This window comes from Bombina bombina, chromosome 6, assembly GCF_027579735.1.
Source record: "Bombina bombina isolate aBomBom1 chromosome 6, aBomBom1.pri, whole genome shotgun sequence".
Lineage (NCBI taxonomy): Eukaryota > Metazoa > Chordata > Amphibia > Anura > Bombinatoridae > Bombina > Bombina bombina.
Window position 1 is genome coordinate 999,434,181 of NC_069504.1, and position 21,161 is coordinate 999,455,341.

Sequence of the window (21,161 nt, forward strand, 5' to 3'; positions counted from 1 at the left end):
ACTTATTAACCCCTATTCTGCTGCCCCCGCTATTGCTGACCCCTGCATATTATTATTAAACCCTAATCTGCCGCTCCGTAAACCGCCGCTACTTACATTATCCCTATGTACCCCTAATCTGAGCCCCTAACACTGCCGACCCCTATATTATATTTATTAACCCCTAATCTGCCCCCCTCAACGTTGCCTCCACCTGCCTACACGTATTAACCCCTAATCTGCCAACCCGACCTGAGCGCTACTATAATAAAGTTATTAACCCCTAATCCGCCTCACTAACCCTATAATAAATAGTATTAATCCTTAATCTGCCCTCCCTAACATCGCCAACACCTAACTTCAATTATTAACCCCTAATCTGCCGACTGGAGCTCACCGCTATTCTAATAAATGTATTAACCCCTAAAGCTAAGTCTAACCCTAACACTAACACCCCCCTAAATTAAATATAATTTTAATCTAACGAAATTAATTATCTCTTATTAAATAAATTATTCCTATTTAAAGCTAAATACTTACCTGTATTTCCTTCTTCCTATCCGGGAAGAAGAGTAGATCCGGACCGGCAACCATCTTCTTCCAAGCGGCATCTTCTATCTTCATCCGATGAGGACCGGCTCCATCCTGAAGACCTCCACAGCGGACCCATCTTCATCCGGCGACGTCCAACTGAAGAATGACGGTTCCTTTAAGGGACGTCATCCAAGATGGCGTCCCTCGAATTCCGATTGGCTGATAGGATTCTATAAGCCAATCGGAATTAAGGTAGGAATATTCTGATTGGCTGATGGAATCAGCCAATCAGAATCAAGTTCAATCCGATAGGCTGATCCAATCAGCCAATCAGATTGAGCTCATATTCTATTGGCTGTTCCGATCAGCCAATAAAATGCGAGCTCAATCTGATTGGCTGATTGGATCAGCCAATCGGATTGATCTTGATTCTGATTGGACCGGCTCCAGGTCTTCAGGATGGAGCCGATCCTCATCGGATGAAGATAGAAGATGCCGCTTGGAAGAAGATGGTTGCCGGTCCGGATCTACTCTTCTTCCCGGATAGGATGAAGACTTTGGACCCTCTTCTGGACTTCTTCAGCCATCGGATGATGGATGTCTAGCCCCCTCTTGGGTTGGATGAAGATATCGGAGCCAGGACAGATCGGTGTGATACCCGGTGAGGTGAAGACAAGGTAGGAAGATCTTCAGGGGCTTAGTGTTAGGTTTATTTAAGGGGGGTTTGGATTAGATTAGGGGTATGTGGGTGGTGGGTTGTAATGTTGGGGGGGTATTGTATATTTTTTTTACAGGCAAAAGAGCTGAATTCTTTGGGGCATGCCCCGCAAAGGGCCCTGTTCAGGGCTGGTAAGGTAAAAGAGCTTTGAACTTTAGTAATTTAGAATAGGGTAGGGCATTTTTTATTTTGGGGGGCTTTGTTATTTTATTAGGGGGCTTAGAGTAGGTGTAATTAGTTTAAAATTGTTGTAATATATTTCTAATGTTTGTAAATATTTTTTTATTTTTTGTAACTTAGTTCTTTTTTATTTTTTGTACTTTAGTTAGTTTATTTCATTGTAGTTATTTTTAGGTATTGTATTTAATTAATGTATTGATAGTGTAGTGTTAGGTTTAATTGTAGGTAATTGTGGGTATTTTATTTAATTAATTTAATGATAGTATAGTGTTAGGTTTAATTGTAACTTAGGTTAGGATTTATTTTACAGGTAATTTTGTAATTATTTTAACTATTTTTGCTATTAAATAGTTCTTAACTATTTAATAGCTATTGTACCTGGTTAAAATAAATACAAAGTTAACTGCAAGGAAAACAGAAACAGAGGCGCCACATGTGTAGATCAATCAAAACTGACAAAATCCAAGCAAGATGAGATACAGGATACTCACAAACGTGAAGGCACTCTCTTGTGCCTGTAGGGGCAGGCTGGTATTTAACAGCAAACCAGCTGGCTGTACCAGGGGATCCCCGTCAGGATATCCTATAGTTGTGGTGGATCTCACAACAGCAACCCTTATCTATGTTACTTCCAGCAAAAATGAAAATATGTCCAGAGGGGAGGAAGGCTAGACAGCCTTATGGTTACTGGCAAGGGAAATGCCACACGAACACCAGATTTGTTAAAAAAGTTTCAAGTATTTTATTTTTCAAAAGATAAAAAATACCATCAGTGCAACAAATTACAGCTGGGTGTGTTATATGGCAAGTCTCCTTGTATATGCAGAGATAATAGCGACGCGTTTCTCAGGGAAGACCCTGTTTCATCAGGCTTGTATACAAATCTGGTGTTCGTGTGGCATTTCCCTTGCCAGTAACCATAAGGCTGTCTAGCCTTCCTCCCCTCTGGACATATTTTCCTTTTTGCTGGAAGTAACATAGATAAGGGTTGCTGTTGTGAGATCCACCACAACTATAGGATATCCTGACGGGGATCCCCTGGTACAGCCAGCTGGTTTGCTGTTAAATACCAGCCTGCCCCTACAGGCACAAGAGAGTGCCTTCACGTTTGTGAGTATCCTGTATCTCATCTTGCTTGGATTTTGTCAGTTTTGATTGATCTACACACGTGGCGCCTCTGTTTCTGTTTTCCTTGCAGTTAACCATTCTTTGAAGATACACCATCGTTTGGATGAAGACCGAGAGCTGCCTTATCTATCTATTTCTGGACTTATTTGGACTTCATTTGAACTTTTCCATTTGACCATTTGATACGTCTGTATATACATATTTTAACCATTTTTTAATATATATTTTTTATTATTATTATTTTTTAATTATTATTGCTTTTTATAATTTTTAGATTTATAATTTTATTTACATATATGGTATTACCAGGGGCACATTGATTGTATTACCATTCCAGTGTTATACTCTGCCCATCATCATTATTCTACCCCTAGTTATTAGCGCCTCCTATAGGGGATTTGTGGTATTACATCAGTATCACAAATATCCCTGATAATATAAATACAAAGTTACCTGTAAAATAAATATTAATCCTAAAATAGCTATAATATAATTATAATTTATATTGTAGCTATATTAGGATTTATTTTACAGGTAAGTATTTAGCTTTAAATAGGAATAATTTATTTAATAAGAGTTAATTAATTTTGTTAGATTTAAATTATATTTAAGTTAGGGGGGTGTTAGTGTTAGACTAAGCTTTAGGGGTTAATACATTTATTAGAATAGCGGTGAGCTCCAGTCGGCAGATTAGGGGTTAATGTTTGAAGTTAGGTGTCGGCGATGTTAGGGAGGGCAGATTAGGGGTCAATGCTATTTATTATAGGGTTAGTGAGGCGGATTAGGGGTTAATAACTTTATTATGATAGCGGTGTGGTCCGCTCGGCAGATTAGGGGTTAATAAGTGTAGGCAGGTGGAGGCGACGTTGTGGGGGGCAGATTAGGGGTTAATAAATATAATATAGGGGTCGGCGGTGTTAGGGGCAGCAGATTAGGGGTACATAGCTATAATGTAGGTGGCGGCTCTTTGCAGTCGGCAGATTAGGGGTTAATTATTGTAGGTAGCTGGCTGCGACATTGTGGGGGGCAGTTTAGGGGTTAATAAATATAATATAGGGGTCGGCGGTGTTAGGGGCAGCAGATTAGGTACATAAGGATAACGGAGGTGGCGGTCGGCAGATTAGGGGTTAAAAAAATTAAATTGAGTGGCGGCGATGTGGGGGGGCCTCGGTTTAGGGGTACATAGGTAGTTTATGGGTGTTAGTGTACTTTAGAGTACAGTAGTTAAGAGCTTTATGAACCGGCGTTAGCCCAGAAAGCTCTTAACTACTGACTTTTTTCTGCGGCTGGAGTTTTGTCGTTAGATTTCTAACGCTCACTTCAGACACGACTCTAAATACCGGAGTTAGAAAGATCCCATTGAAAAGATAGGATACGCAATTGACGTAAGGGGATCTGCGGTATGGAAAAGTCGCGGCTGAAAAGTGAGCGTTAGACCCTTTTTTGAGTGACTCCAAATACCGGAGGTAGCCTAAAACCAGCGTTAGGAGCCTCTAACGCTGGTTTTCATGGCTACCGCCAAACTCCAAATCTAGGCCATAGAAAGTAGCAGCTTCTGCTATTACTTAAATGTTGTTTCAGGGCCACAGATCTCTGATTGCTGATCTGTCACTACTGATAGCTAAATGGCTGTTGCTATGCAGAGCTTTCTCTATCAATAGTGCCTTGAATATTATCTACCTATTGTTTTCTATGTTAATGAAAATGAAGTATCCCAGATATACAACTAGAAAAGTTAAACAAGAAAATGAGAGCCTTAAGCAGGGTCAGAATTTCTATGACATTTTGTTGGAATTAATAAATTAAAATAATTGTAAATGTTTTCTTGAAACCTTGCTTTGACACCTACCTTTTTTCAACTAGACAATTTTTTGTTCCCAGTTATTTAGTACAGAGAAATAGTTCAAACAAACATTTACTGTTCAGCACTCAATCAGGCAACCTATGAGAAAACATTCTTTGTCTGTGTAGTTCATTAATGGAATTTCCAGTGGATACAGAACAAAAACCCAAAACATAAATTTTATGGAAAGCTGCTCTCTGAGATGATTTGGTCCTTTTGTGTACTTGGCACTGATGACTTTTTGTTTTATATAACTCATATTAAATCATGATAAAATATATATTGATGAAAAACGTTGGGCTAGATTACAAGTGGAGCGCTATATATCGCCTTCATGAAAGCAACATTAGCGATCAACTTTGTAATACCAGTGCACGATAATGTGTGCTGGTATTACAAGTTAGCTGCAATGTGAATGCAAGCTCATGTTCACATTGCTAGGAAGCATTCACATTCGGCTAGATTATGAGTTTTGCGTTATGAGCGGCTCGGTACTAACTTGCAAGTTATTTCCACCGCTCACCTCCATTTAGCGCTGCTATTACAGGTTTTCATAAACCCGGCGTTAGCAGGCAATATGTCAGCGTTGAGCTCCATTGAGCTCCATACCGCACTCAATTACCAGCACTGCTTTGAGCTCATGCACGATTTCCCCCATAGACATCAATGGGGAGAGCCGGCTAAAAAAAAGCCTAACACCTGCAATAACGGAGCATAAAGCTCCGTAACGCAGCCCCATTGATTCCTATGGGGAAACAAAATTTATGTTTACACCTAACACCCTAACATAAACCCCGAGTCTTAACACCCCTAATCTGCCGTCCCGACATTGCCGCCACATACAGTACACTTATTAACCCCTAATCTGCCACCCCTAACATCGCCGCCACCTACCTACATGTATTAACCCCTAATCTACCACCCCCAATGTTTAAGCCACCTACCTACACTTATTAACCCCTAATATGTCGCCGCCACCTACCTAGACTTATTAACCCCTAATCTGCTGCCCCAATGTTGCCGCCACCTACCTACACTTATTAACCCCTAATCTGCCGCCCCAACGTCGCCGCCACTATACTAAAGTTATTAACCCCTAAACCTAACCCTAACCCTAACACCCACTAACTTGAACATAATTAAAATAAATCTAAATAAAAATTACAATTAATACCTAAATAATTCCTATTTAAAACTAAATAAATACTTGCCTGTAAAATAAACCCTAAGATAGCTACAATATAACTAATAGCTACATTGTATCTATCTTGGATTTTATTTTTATTTCACAGGCAAGTTTGTATTTATTTTAACTAGGTAGACTAGTTAGTAAATAGTTATTAACTATTTACTAACTACCTAGCTAAAATAAATACAAAGTTACCTGTAAAATAAAACCTAACCTGTCTTACACTAACCCTTTAACCTTACACTACAATTAAATAAATTACATTAATTAAATACAATTAACTAAATTTACAAAAAACAAACAAACACTAAATTATACAAAATAAAAAATAAATTATCAAATATTTAAACTAATTACACCTAATCTAATAGCCCCCCCAAAATAAAAAAACCCTAGCCTAAACTAAACTGCCAATAGCCCTTAAAAGGGCCTTGTGCAGGGCATTGCCCCAAAGAAATCGGCTCTTTTATCTGTAAAAAAAATACAAACAACCCCCCAACAGTAAAACCCACCACCCACACAACCAAACCCCCCAAATAAAATCCTATCTAAAAAACCTAAGCTCCCCATTGCCCTTAAAAGGGCATTTTTTAGCCCAAACCCTAATCTAAAAATAAAACCCACCCAACAAACCCTTATAAAAACCTAACACTAAACCCGAAGATCCACTTACAGTTTTTGAAGACTGGACATCCATCCTCAACGATGCCAGGAGAAGTCTTCATCCAAGTGGCAAGAAGTGGTCCTTCATGTGAGCAGAAGTCTTCATCCAGATGGCATCTTCTATCTTCATCCTTCCGACGCAGATCGGCTCCTTCTTCAAGACATCCGGCGTGGAGCATCCTCTTCTTTCGAAGGTCGCTGAAGAATAAAGGTTCCTTTAAATGACGTCATCGAAGATGGCGTCCCTTGAATTCCGATTGGCTGATAGAATTCTATCAGCCAATCGGAATTAAAGGTGAAAAAATCCTATTGGCTGATGCAATCAACCAATAGGATTGAGCTTCAATCCTATTGGCTGATCCAATCAGCCAATAGAATGCGAGCTCAATCCTATTAGCTGATTGGATCAGCCAATAGGATTGAAGCTCAATCCTATTGGCTGATTGAATCAGCCAATAGGATTTTTTCACCTTTAATTCCAACCATCGAACGAATAGGATGCTCCACGCCAGATGTCTTAAGAGATGGAGCCGCTCCGCATAAGAAGGATGAAGATAGAAGATGCCGTCTGGATGTAGACTTCTGCCCGCCTGGAGGACCACTTCTTGCTGCTTGGATGAAGACTTCTCCCGGCTTCGTTAAGGATGGATGTCTGGTCTTCAAAAACTGTAAGTGGAACTTTGGGCTGAAAAAGATATTTATTGAAAAAGATATTTATGGGTGTTAGTGTACTTTTTAGCACTTTAGTTATGAGTTTTATGTTACGGCGTTGTACCATATCTTGACAGGGTAGGGTGTACCACTCACTTTTTGGCCTACCAGGACAGACTCATAAAACTGGCGCTATGGAAGTCCCATAGAAAAAAAGACTTTACGAAGTTTACGTAAGTCGTTTTGCGGTAAGGCCAAAGGAGTGTGCGGTGACCCTAAACTTTCAAGACTTGTAATAGCAGCGTTAGTAAAAAATCAGCGTTAGGACTTCTTAACGCTGCTTTTTTACCCTAATGCACAACTCGTAATCTAGGCGTAAGATAGCTACAATGTAACTATTAGTTATATTGTAGCTATCTTAGGGTTTATTTTACAGGTAAGTATTTAATTTTGAATAGTAATTACTTAGTTAATGATAGTAATTTTTATTTAGATTTATTTTAATTATATTAAAGTTAGGGGTGTTAGGTTTAGACTTAGGGTTAGGTTTAGGGGTTTATAACTTTAGTATAGTGGTGGCGAATTTGGGGGCAGCAGATTAGGGATTAATAACAGTAATGTAGGTTGCGGCGTTGTTAGGGACAGCAGATTAGGGGTTAATAATATTTAACTAGTGTTTGCAATGCGGGAGTGTGGTGATTTAGGGGTTAATATGTTAATTCTAGTGGCAGCGATGTCGGGAGAGGCAGATTAGGGGTTAATAATTGTATTTTCGTGTTTGCGATGTGGGAGGGCCTCGGTTTAGGGGTTAATAGGTAGTTTATGGGTGTTAGTGTACTTTTTAGCACTTTAGTTATGAGTTTTATGTTACGGCTTTGTAACATAAAAGTCATAACTACTGACTTTCAGTTTACGGTACAGATCTTGTAGTTATGGGCTGTACCGCTCCCTTTTTGGTCAGATAGGCAAACTCGTAATATCTAGGGAAGTCCCATTGAAAAAGGACTTTTTCAAAGCTGTGGTAGTTATGTTGCATGACGGCCAAAAAAGTGTGCAGTACAGCTATACCGGCAAGACTTGTAATAGCAGCGGTAGTGAGAAAGCAGCGTTATGAGGCTTTTTCACTTATAACGCAAAACTCGTAATCTAGCTGATTATTTCTAGGAAACAGCATTAGATCTTCAGTGCCAGCGAATGAGATGGCGGCAATTAAATATAGTTATATATGCTGATAAACATATATATTTATGTGTTATTATGTGTATATACACATATTAACACATAAATATATATGTATATACGCATATACATATATATATATACAGAGAACACACAGTTCCCATTGACCGCAATGTAAAGGTACTTTTCAGTGCCTTTTTTTTTCTAATATCCAACTACCACCACTTTTAACCCCAAAATACTGCCTAGTGCAGTAATTTTATTTTTTTTAAAAAAGATTCTGCCATCTTTATTTTTTTTAAAACTACAGTAGACAGTACAGTATTTGAGGGACATTTGGGGCAGATTTAGAAAATTAACCAGAGATACAATCTCTGGTTAATTTCATAAGCGCTAATTGCTACCATGAGCTTGCGGTAGCAATTAGCTACCCACACAACCAACCCTACTCTAAAACCCACCCAATACCCCTTTTAAAAAAACCTAACACTAACCCCTTGAAGATCAACTTACCAGGAGAAGTCTTCACTCAACCGGGCCGAAGTCTTAAACGAAGACGGGAGAAGTCTTCATCCAAGCCGGGCGAAGTCTTTATCCAGACGGCATCTTCTGTCTTCATCCGGCGCAGGTCCATCCGATGTGGAGCATCCTCTTCAATCGACGGCTAACACAGAATGAAGGTACCTTTAAGTGATGTCATCCAAGATGGCGTCCCTTCAATTCAGATTGGCTGATAGAATAGATCCAATCAGCCAATAGATTGCGAGCTAAGCCAATAGGATTGAACTTCAATCCTATTGGCTGATTGCATCCGCCAATAGGATTTTTTCTACCTTAATTCCAATTGGCTGATAGAATTCTATCAGCCAATCGGAATTGAAGGGATGCCATCTTGGATGATGTCACTTAAAGGTATCTTCATTCTGTGTTAGCTGTCGATTGAAGAGGATTTTCCGCGTCGGATGTCTTGAAGATGGACGCGCTCAGCGCGGATGGATGAAGATAGAAGATGCCATCTGGATGATGACTTCTGCCCGTCTGGAGGACCACTTCGCTTGGCTTGGATAAAGACTTCTCCCGACTTCGTTGAGGACTTCGGCTGGGTTGGGTGAAGATTTCCCCCGGTAAGGTGATCTTCAAGGGGTTAGTGTTAGGTTTTTTTAAGGGGGTAGTGGGTGGGTTTTAGAGTAGGGTTGGTTGTGTGGGTGGTGGGTTTTAATGTTGGGGGGATTTGTAATTTTTTTACAGGTAAAAGAGCTGATTACTTTGGGACAATGCCCCGCAAAAGGCCCTTTTAAGGGCTATTTGTAATTTAGTGTAGGGTAGGGCTTTTTTATTTTCGGGGGGCTTTTTTATTTTGTTAGGGGGATTAGATTAGGTGTTATTAGTATAAAAATCTTGTAATTTGTTTATTATTTTCTGTAATTTAGTGGGGTTTTGTTTTGTACTCAAGATAATTTTATATAATTGTATTTAATTGTATTTAATTTAGGGAATTCATTTAATTATAGTGTAGTTTTAGGTGTAATTGTAACATAGGTTATTTTTTATTTTACAGGTACTTTTGTCTTTATTTTAACTAGGTAGTTATTAAATAGTTAATAACTATTTAATAACTTTTCTAAGTAGTTAAAATAAATACAAACTTGCCTGTAAAATCAAAATAAATCCTAAACTAGCTACAATGTAACTATTAGTTATGTTTTTGCTATCTTATGGTCTATTTTATAGGTAAGTATTTAGTTTTAAATAGTAATAATTTAGTTAATTATAGTAATTTTATTTATATTTATTTAAATTATATTTAAGTTAGGGGGTGTTAGGTTTAGGGTTAGACTTAGGTTTAGGGGTTAATAACTTTAATATAGTGGCCGCGACGTTGTGGGCGGCAGATTAGGGGTTAATAAATGTAGGTAGGTGGCGGCGATGTTTGGGCCGGCAGATTAGGGGTTAATAATATTTAACTAATGTTTGCGAGGCAGGAATGCAGTGGTTTAGGGGTTAATATGTTTATTATAGTGGATGCAACGTTGGGGACAGCAGATTAGGGGTTAATAAATGTAGGTAGGTGGTGGCGACATAGGGGGCGGCAGATTAGGGGTTAATAAATATAATGTAGGTGTCGGCAATGTTGGGGGCAGCAGATTAGGGGTTCATAAGTATAATGTAGATGCATCGGTTTCCGGAGCGGCAGATTAGGGGTTAATAATTATAATTTAGGTGCCGGCGATGTCGGGGGTGGCAGATTAGGGGTTAATAAGTGTAAGATTAGGGGATTTAGACTCGGGGTTCATGTTAGGGTGTTAGGTGTAGACATAACTTTTATTTCCCATAGGAATCAATGGGGCTGCTTTAACCCCTTAATGACCGGACCATTTTTCAATTTTCTTACCCTTAATGACAATGGCTATTTTTACATTTCTGCGGTGTTTGTGTTTAGCTGTAATTTTCCTCTTACTCATTTACTGTACCCACACATATTATATACCGTTTTTCTCGCCATTAAATGGACTTTCTAAAGATACCATTATTTTCATCATGTCTTATAATTTACTACAAAAAAAATAATAAAATATGAGGAAAAAATGGAAAAAAACACACTTTTTCTAACTTTCACCCCCAAAATCTGTTACACATCTACAATCACCAAAAAAACCCCATGCTAAATAGTTTCTAAATTTTGTCCTGAGTTTATAAATACCCAATGTTTACATGTTCTTAGCTTTTTTTTCAAGTTATAGGGCCATAAATACAAGTAGCACTTCGCTATTTCCAAACCACTTTTTTTTCAAAATTAGCGCTAGTTACATTGGAACCCTGATATCTGTCAGGAATACCTGAATATCCCTTGACATGTATATATTTTTTGTTAGAAGACAACCAAAAGTATTGATCTAGGCACATTTTGGTATATTTTATGCCACCATTTCACCGCCAAATGCGAGCAAATAAAAAAAAAACTTTACATTTTTCACAATTTTAGGTTTCTCACTGAAATTATTTACAAACAGCTTGTGCTATTATGGCACAAATTGTTGTAAAAGCTTCTTTGGGATCCCCTTTGTTCAGAAATAGCAGACTTATATGGCTTTGGCATTGCTTTTTGGTAATTAGAAGGCCGCTAAATGCTGCTGTGCACACACATAAATTATGCCCAGCAGTGAAGGGGTTAATTAGGTAGGTTGTAGGGAGCTTGCAGGGTTAATTTTAGCTTTAGGGTAGAGATCAGCCTCCCACCTGACACATCCCACCCCCTGATCCCTCCCAAACAGCTCTCTTCCCTCCCCCACCCCACAAATGTCCCCGCCATCTTAAGTACTGGCAGAAAGTCTGCCAGTACTAAATAAAAGGAGGTTTTTTTTTTTTTATAAAAAAATAAAATATTTTAGCTGTGATGGACTCCTGCCTTAGCCCCAACCTCCATGATCCCCCCCCCCCCCAGCTCTCTAACCCTCCCCCCTATCTAATTGCGGCCATCTTGGGTACTGGCAGCTGTCTGCCAGTACCCAATTTGCCCCAAAAACAAAAGTATTTTTTGCTCTTTTGCTTTTTTGATGTTTTCTGTAGTGTAGCAGCCCCCCACAATACCCCTATCCCCCTCCCCCTCCCAGATCCTTTTTTATTATTTTTTTAAAAAATCTCCCCCCCCCCCTCTTCCCTCCTCTTTGTTGTCAGTGGCCAGCTAATGCGCGCGCACGTGCGCACATGCGCGCGCACGCGCGCCCCCTGCACGCTCCCGGCACCCGGTGTGCACATTGCACTTCTAGGAACCAGATGCCGGGTAGCGATGGGCCACCCACCCGCCTCCCTGTTATGCTCCCACCCACCAACGAACCTGCACCATCGCTACCGGTGCAGAGAGGGCCACAGAGTGGCTCTCTCTGCATCGGAGTCTTCTAAAAAGGTATTGCAGGATGCCTCCATATGGAGGCATCACTGCAATACCCTGAGTGCTGCTGGAAGCGGTTGCGATCGCTTCCAGCACTCTCTTAGACAACTGACGTACCAGGTACGTCCATTGTCATTAACTGCTTGTTAATGCATGACGTACCTGGTACGTCAGTTGTCATTAAGGGGTTAAGGAGCTTTATACTACTTTTTGACAGGTGTTAGACTTTTTTTCAGCCAGCTCTCCCCATTGTTTCCTATAGGGAAATTGTGCACAAGCATGTTACACCAGCTCTTACTTACGTAACAGCTCCAACTTACGTAAACTTTGTAAAGTCTTTTTTCTATGGGACTTCCATAGCGCCGGTATTACGAGTCTGTCCTGGGAGGCCAAAAAGTGAGCAGTACACCCTACCCTGTCAAGAGTCCTAACGCATTTAAAAGTCAGTAGTTAAGAGTTTTTTGGTACAACGCCGTAACATAAAACTCATAACTAAAGTGCTAAAAAGTACACTAACAGCCATAAACTACCTATTAGCCCCTAAACCGAGGCCCTCCTGCATCGCAAACACTATAATAAAAATGTTAACCCCTAATCTGCCGTTCCGGACACCGCCGCCACCTACATTATGTGTATTAACCCCTAATCTGCTGCCCCAACATCGCTGACACCTACATACTATTTATTAACCCCTAATCTGCCGCCCCCAATGTCGCCGCAACCTACCTACATTTATTAAACCCTAATCTGCCGCCCCCAATGTCGCTGCCACTATATTAAAGTTATTAACCCCTAAACCTAAGTCTAACCCTAACTTAAATATAATTACAATAAATCTAAATAAAATTACTATCATTAACTAAATTATTCCTATTTAAAACTAAATACTTACCTATGAAATAAACCCTAAGCTAGCTACAATATAACTAACAGTTACATTGTAGCTAGCTTAGGGTTTATTTTTATTTTACAGGCAAGTTTGTATTTATTTTAACTAGGTAGAATAGTTATTAAATAGTTATTAACTATTTAATAACTACCTAGCTAAAATAAATACAAATTTACCTATAAAATAAAACCTTACCTAAGTTACAATAACACCTAACACTACACTATAATTAAATAAATTAACTAAATTAAATACAATTACCTAAATAAAATAAAATTAGCTAAAGTACAAACAAAAACAAACACTAAATTACAGAAAATAATAAACAAATTACAGATATTTAAACTAATTACACCTAATCTAATAGCCTTATTAAAATAAAAAAGCCCCCCCAAAATAAAAAACCCTAGCCTAAACTAAACTAACAATAGCCCTTAAAAGGGCATTTTGCGGGGCATTGCCCCAAAGTAATCAGCTCTTTTACCTGAAAAAAAAAATACAAACAACCCCTCCAACAGTAAAACCCATCACCCACACAACCAACCCCCCAAATAAAATAATATCTAAATAAACCTAAGCTCCCCATTGCCCTGAAAAGGACATTTGGATGGGCATTGCCCTTAGAAGGGCAGTTAGCTCTATTGCAGCCCAAAGTCCCTAACCTAAAAATAAAACCCACCCAATACACCCTTAAAAAACCTAACGCTAACCCCCTGAAGATCGACTTACCGGGAGAAGTTTTCATCCAAGCCGGGCCGAAGTCATCAACGAAGCCGGGAGAAGTCTTCATCCAAGCCGGGCGAAGTGGTAGAATTCTATCAGCCAATCGGAATTAAGGTAGAAAAAAATCCTATTGGCTGATGCAATCAGCCAATAGGATTGAAGTTCAATCCTATTGGCTGATCCAATCAGCCAATCGGATTGAGCTTGCATTCTATTGGCTGATTGGAACAGCCAATAGAATGTGAGCTTAATCCTATTGGCTGATTGCATTTGTATATTTTTTTACAGGTAAAAGAGCTGACAACTTTGGGGCAATGCCCCGCAAAAAGGCCCTTTTAAGGGCTATTGTTAGTTTAGTTTAGGCTAGGGTTTTTTATTTTGGGGGGCTTTTTTATTTTAATAAGGCTATTAGATTAGGTGTAATTAGTTTAAATATCTGTAATTTGTTTATTATTTTCTGTAATTTAGTGTTTGTTTTTGTTTGTACTTTAGCTAATTTTATTTTATTTAGGTAATTGTATTTAATTTAGTTAATTTATTTAATTATAGTGTAGTGTAAGGTGTTATTTTAACTTAGGTAAGGTTTTATTTTACAGGTAAATTTGTATTTATTTTAGCTAGGTAGTTATTAAATAGTTAATAACTATTTAATAACTATGTTACCTAGTTAAAATAAATACAAACTTGCCTGTAAAATAAAAATAAACCCTAAGCTAGCTACAATGTAACTATTAGTAGGAATAATTTAGTTAATAATAGTAATTTTATTTAGATTTATTGTAATTATATTTAAGTTAGGTGGTGTTAGGGTTAGGGTTAGACTTAGGTTTAGGGGTTAATAACTTTAATATAGTGGCGGAGACGTTGGGGCCGGCAGATTAGGGGTTAATAAATGTAGGTAGGTTGCGGCGACATTGGAGGCGGCATATTAGGGGTTAATAAATATAATGTAGGTGTCGGCGATGTTGGGGGCAGCAGATTAGGGGTTCATAAGTATAATGTAGATGGCGGCGGTGTCCAGAACGGCAGATTAGGGGTTAATAATTATAATGTAGGTGTCGGTGATGTCGGGGGCGACATATTAGGGGTTAATAAGTGTACGATTAGGGGTGTTTAGACTCGGGGTTCATGTTAGGGTGTTAGGTGTAGACATAACTTTTGTTTCCCCATAGGAATCAATGGGGCTGCGTTAAGGAGTTTTACGCTTCTTTTTTGCAGGCGTTAGACTTTTTTTCAGCTGGCTCTCCCCGTTGATTCCTATTGGGAAATCATGCACGAGCACGTACAACCAGCTCACCGCTGACTTAAGCAGCGTTGGTATTGGAGTGCGGTAATGAGCAAAATTTTGTTCAATGCTCACTTCTTGTCTCGTAAACTCGTAATACCAGCGCTGTATGTAAGTGAGCGGTGAGACAAAACTGCTCGTTAGCACCGCTCAGCCTCTAACGCAAAACACGTAATCTAGGCCATAGTTTTTTTTTTTTTTTTTTATAATAATGCAATTAGTAATAGTCAATATGAGCAGCTTGCTTACACACACACAGTTATATATATATATATATATATATATATATATCTCAATTATGCAAACCATATATGTTTAAATGTCATAAACTAAATCTTGTAAGTTTAACTTAATGATAAAGACTTATAGCTGGCACATCCCACTCCCAGCTTTAAAATAAAATCTCACTAGGGGCCTGGTTCTCTAATGCTCTCTGGTCTGGCAAGATTCTATAAGATGATTTGTCAGTATTATGAGACCCCTTTGGTAATGTTTTAAAGGCATTTTTTACAGTGTGTAGTTCACCACTATGCATTATGTTAAAGGGATATGCAACCCAATCTTTTTTTTTCATGAATCAGATAGAGCATAAAATTGTAAGCAACTTTCTAATTGATTCCAATTTTTTTCCCATACTCTTGGTATCTTTATTTAAAAAAGCAGGAATATAAGCTTAGGAGCCAGTCCCGTTTCGGTTCAGAACCTGGGTATCACTTGCTGATTGGTGGCACTGGCCACATTTAGAATGAGTTTTTGTAAATAAATATTAAGTAAATATATATATTGGTTGACTCACCAATGCCAGTCCATGCCATTGAAGTGATGCTTGATGATGCTGTCACTTTCTGCACATGTGTAAGTGAAACAGCAAATTAACCTTTGGCTGGGAGGCTGAATTGAGCCACAGCAGAGGGGTAGAAAATATTTATTTTGAATTGAGAACACATATTAAAAATATAATTGGTAATGCACCAAAGTGTTCAGAATAATTTATTTGTCCAATATCCCCTTAGTGACAGTTGTGTGATTCTAAAAGTGTGAGTAGTGGATATGTTGTTCTTTTTCTCTATTTCTCTATGAGTTCTATACTGAATTCTGGTAAATGGATCATAACCTCTTTGCAATAAATCAATTTTTATTCAATGGGTTAAATGTTTTTCACTTGAGTTGTGGTTTATATCTCAGCTGTAATTGACGTCGATCTTTTGTTAAGGATTCAGACTTTTGTGTACAAAATGCAGGCCATGTTTTAGTGCAGAACATGTTACCATGACAACAGCTTCCTGAGAACTTGGCCCCATTGTGTCTCCCTCTCTATGGAATAAAGGAAACCCCTGGACATGTTATTTCAGAGCCAGAACCCTGCACTCTGGTTATATAACTTGTTTACCTCTGTCTGTTAGAGCTACTGGGATCAGTCAACCATGATTTGTGCTAAAGCGCTTTTATGGACAAAGAAAAAACCTTTGCCATTGTCTTTTTACAAGAAGCATTTAATACGTAATGAGATGAGCAAACATTTATAAGTTTCCAAAAAAAACACTACTGATGATGATGTTTTGCAAAACATAACTGCCAGAAATGATTAATCACATATATTTTGTGTCAAAAAAATGATTGATTCAATTATATTTTTAAGGCAGGTTAATATTTTTCAAAAATATGTTTCAGAATTTAATGTAATTTTAATATTTTAAGAATATTTAAAAAACAAACAAAAAAAAACCTACTTTTTATTTCCCTGAATAGATTGATAGATAGAGAGACCAACAGACAGACGGATAAAAAAAATATATATATTGATAGATGATAGATAGATAGATAGATAGATAGATAGATAGATAGATAGATAGATAGATAGATAGATAGATAGATAGATAGATAAATAGATAGATCAGCCCTATTTTTTATTTGTATGTATTATTTAAAATAATCCAAAGTTATCTTTAGTTGGACATCATTTGCAGAATGTTAACTTATGCACACATTTGTACACCTTTTAAATATAAAATAATCATCTAGTCTACTAATCAAAATTTTTGCCAATCAGATGTGTCATAGAGGCCTATTTATCATATGTCTGTCGGACCTGATCCGACAGTGCGGATCAGGTCCGACAGACATCGCTGAATGCAGAGAGCAATACGCTCTCCGTATTCAGCATTGCACCAGCAGCTCTTGTGAGCTGCTGGTGCAACGCCACCCCCTGCAGACTCGCGGTTAATCAAACCGATCGTACTCGATCGTGTTGAATTCCGGAGATTCCTGTCCACCTCATCAGAGCAGGCGGACAGAGTTATGGAGCAGGGGTATTTAGACCGCTGCTTCATAACTGGTGTTTCTGGCAAGCCTACAGGCTTGCCAGAAACACGGGGCCTCAAGCTCTATTTGCAGCTTGATAGATAGGCCCCAGCCCCATAGCCTCAAAGTTAGCATCTCGGGGATCAACTGAATTCCTGGTAGGATAAATCAATCTTTGAGATAATGTCACCAAAGAAAAAAGACAAATTATCCAAACTATGATTCATTGTTAGTATCCTAAATAATGCCAAACTTGCAAATGCATTTCCTAGAAAAGTTTGTGTACTGTCTTTTGAACACAGAAGGTAGTTCATATGCACAGTCTTAAAAGCTGCACCCAAACAAAGTTATTCATCTATATAGTCTCAAAACCTACACCCTTTGACTTTTTATCATATGTTGATTGGTCATCAGTCTTCTGTTTTTCATCAGAACAGATGTGACATGTATAACCAGTCCACAATTTATGGTTTAAATAAGTTAACACTGCTCAGACTCATGCTAGACTATTGTATTTTCGGGGGTGTCATCAGCAAGTAATAATAAAGGAAACGTTTGTTGGTGGCTCACCTGCATTTTGGAGGTGGGGCCAAAAGGGGACTGGAAAGAGTATGTCATAGGCTGGGTTGCAATGGGAGGGTAAAGACCAGTATGTGCTATTGGCAGCTCTATAGTGTTATGTGCCTTGGGCAGGGATGGGCAGGGCATAGGCAGGGCGAGGTGGGCAGAGCAATGGTGGGAAATGCAAGGGGAGATCACAGTTATGATGGCAATGCCACTATGCATCTGTAATCTGTAAAAAATAAATTGTGAGTCTCCTTTATTTTCGTCTAGAACTTACATGTGACCTCAAAGGTGGTGAATGTGAATTGCTATGAAAACAGTTGATTATCTTGGTGCGTATGCTTAAAAATGCTTGAAATTAATAAAACATTTAATTGACAGAAATAATAACGACTCATCAATCTCAGTGCACATTATGAGTTTTATTTTCTATGGGAATAGTCTTGTGATACATATGCAAGCATATTCCGGCACGTATGTTGATGTAAAAATTGAATCAAATGTTCTGCTCTTGTCTTAATTAACTAATGCCATAGTGTGATTGACATGAAATGTGCCTGGCAGATAAATACTATAGCCTAATATATATACAGGGAGTGCAGAATTATTAGGCAAGTTGTATTTTTGAGGATTAATTTTATTATTGAACAACAACCATGCTCTCAATGAACCCAAAAAACTCATTAATATCAAAGCTGAATAGTTTTGGAAGTAGTTTTTAGTTTGTTTTTAGTTATAGATATTTTAGGGGGATATCTGTGTGTGCAGGTGACTATTACTGTGCATAATTATTAGGCAACTTAACAAAAAACAAATACATACCCATTTCAATTATTTATTTTTACCAGTGAAACCAATATAACATCTCAACATTCACAAATATACATTTCTGACATTCAAAAACAAAACAAAAACAAATCAGTGACCAATATAGCCACCTTTCTTTGCAAGGACACTCAAAAGCCTGCCATCCATGGATTCTGTCAGTGTTTTGATCTGTTCACCATCAACATTGCGTGCAGCAGCAACCACAGCCTCCCAGACACTGTTCAGAGAGGTGTACTGTTTTCCCTCCTTGTAAATCTCACATTTGATGATGGACCACAGGTTCTCAATGGGGTTCAGATCAGGTGAACAAGGAGGCCATGTCATTAGATTTTCTTCTTTTATACCCTTTCTTGCCAGCAACGCTGTGGAGTACTTGGACGTGTGTGATGGAGCATTGTCCTGCATGAAAATCATGTTTTTCTTGAAGGATGCAGACTTCTTCCTGTACCACTGCTTGAAGAAGGTGTCTTCCAGAAACTGGCAGTAGGACTGGGAGTTGAGCTTGACTCCATCCTCAACCCGAAAAGGCCCCACAAGCTCATCTTTGATGATACCAGCCCAAACCAGTACTCCATCTTGCTGGCGTCTGAGTCGGACTGGAGCTCTCTGCCCTTTACCAATCCAGCCACGGGCCCATCCATCTGGCCCATCAAGAATCACTCTCATTTCATCAGTCCATAAAACCTTAGAAAAATCAGTCTTGAGATATTTCTTGGCCCAGTCTTGATGTTTCAGCTTGTGTGTCTTGTTCAGTGGTGGTTGTCCTTCAGCCTTTCTTACCTTGGCCATGTCTCTGAGTATTGCACACCTTGTGCTTTTGGGCACTCCAGTGATGTTACAGCTCTGAAATATGGCCAAACTGGTGGCAAGTTGCATCTTGGCAGCTGCACGCTTGACTTTTCTCAGTTCATGGGCAGTTATTTTGCGCCTTGGTTTTTCCACACGCTTCTTGGTACCCTGTTGACTATTTTGAATGAAACGCTTGATTGTTCGATGATCACGCTTCAGAAGCTTTGCAATTTTAAGAGTGCTGTATCCCTCTGCAAGATATCTCACTATTTTTTACTTTTCTGAGCCTGTCAAGTCCTTCTTTTGACCCATTTTGCCAAAGGAAAGGAAGTTGCCTAATAATTATGCACACCTGATATAGGGTGTTGATGTCATTAGACCACACCCCTTCTCATTACAGAGATGCACATCACCTAATATGCTTAATTGGCAGTAGGCTTTCGAGCCTATACAGCTTGGAGTAAGACAACATGCATAAAGAGGATGATGTGGTCAAAATACTCATTTGCCTAATAATTCTGCACTCCCTGTATATATATATATATATATATATATATATATATATATATATATATATATATATATATATATATATATATATATATTGTTAAAAGAAAGAGAGAGGAACAGCGCTTATCCTAGGAAAGAATCCCTGTTCACATATAATAGGATATAAAATATTAAAAGAAATAGAAGTAAATAACCATATATATGATTATATAGAGACACTCTATAAAGTAATATGGAATCACACTTACTAGAACAAACCTCAATCATATGAGGTAAGTTGCCGCCTCTTGTAAGTGTAAAAACACCCTCTGAGGAAGAAGGAAAAACATAGCCTTTGAAACGCGTAAGGGATTACAAACAACCACATATTTATTCTTTTATCCCCATTGGGGGATTTTTTTATCATTATATGATCTATTTTTGAATTTCAACATTCTTTGTGTGTTAAGTACCATATGGTTAGTCATATAACACGATAACCAGTTGGTGTTTTTACACAATCTTTCATTTTACTGCATTGTGGCTATATTTAACCCTTGTTTGTGACTGTTCTACAAACTGCAAACTGCAACCAGCTACGGGGTTCACACATCACAATTGTAACACAGTGTATCTCAGTGTATCCACATGCCTCATATGTTTGAGGACTTTTAATGTGAGTTGCCATTTGTCTGTTTTTAAATCATTACATTTATTATTAAACGGTTTTACACTATGTCCTTGCTCTTTGTCTCTTTTGCATAACCCTGCGGGAGCGTGAAGGAAACAGACTACCAGCCTCCATTGGGACTGAAAGTCCATACTCTAAGAGGAGAAAGGCACATACTCCGAGAGGAGAAGGAGGAGAAAGGCACATACTCTGAGAGGAGAAGGATACTACTGTCTGGATCAACCAATACTGCCACATCAGGACTGAGGAAGTTTTTACACTTACAAGAGGCGGCAACTTACCTCATATGATTGAGGTTTGTTCTAGTAAGTGTAATACCTACCAGATTGACCTGTTTTTCATCTATTTTGATATTTAGTCCTTACTAAAACAACTAAACTGACTTTTTAAATCATTTAATAACATTTTTGTGAATTATTATCACTTATATTAACTGGAACATCACATTGTGATTCCATATTACTTTATAGAGTGTCTCTATATAATCATATATATGGTTATTTACTTCTATTTCTTTTAATATTTTATATCCTATTATATGTGAACAGGGATTCTTTCCTAGGATAAGCGCTGTTCCTCTCTCTTTCTTTTAACAATCACTAGTGGGAAAGATTGTCACACTCTCCTAGGGGAGTGGACAACCCTCTCA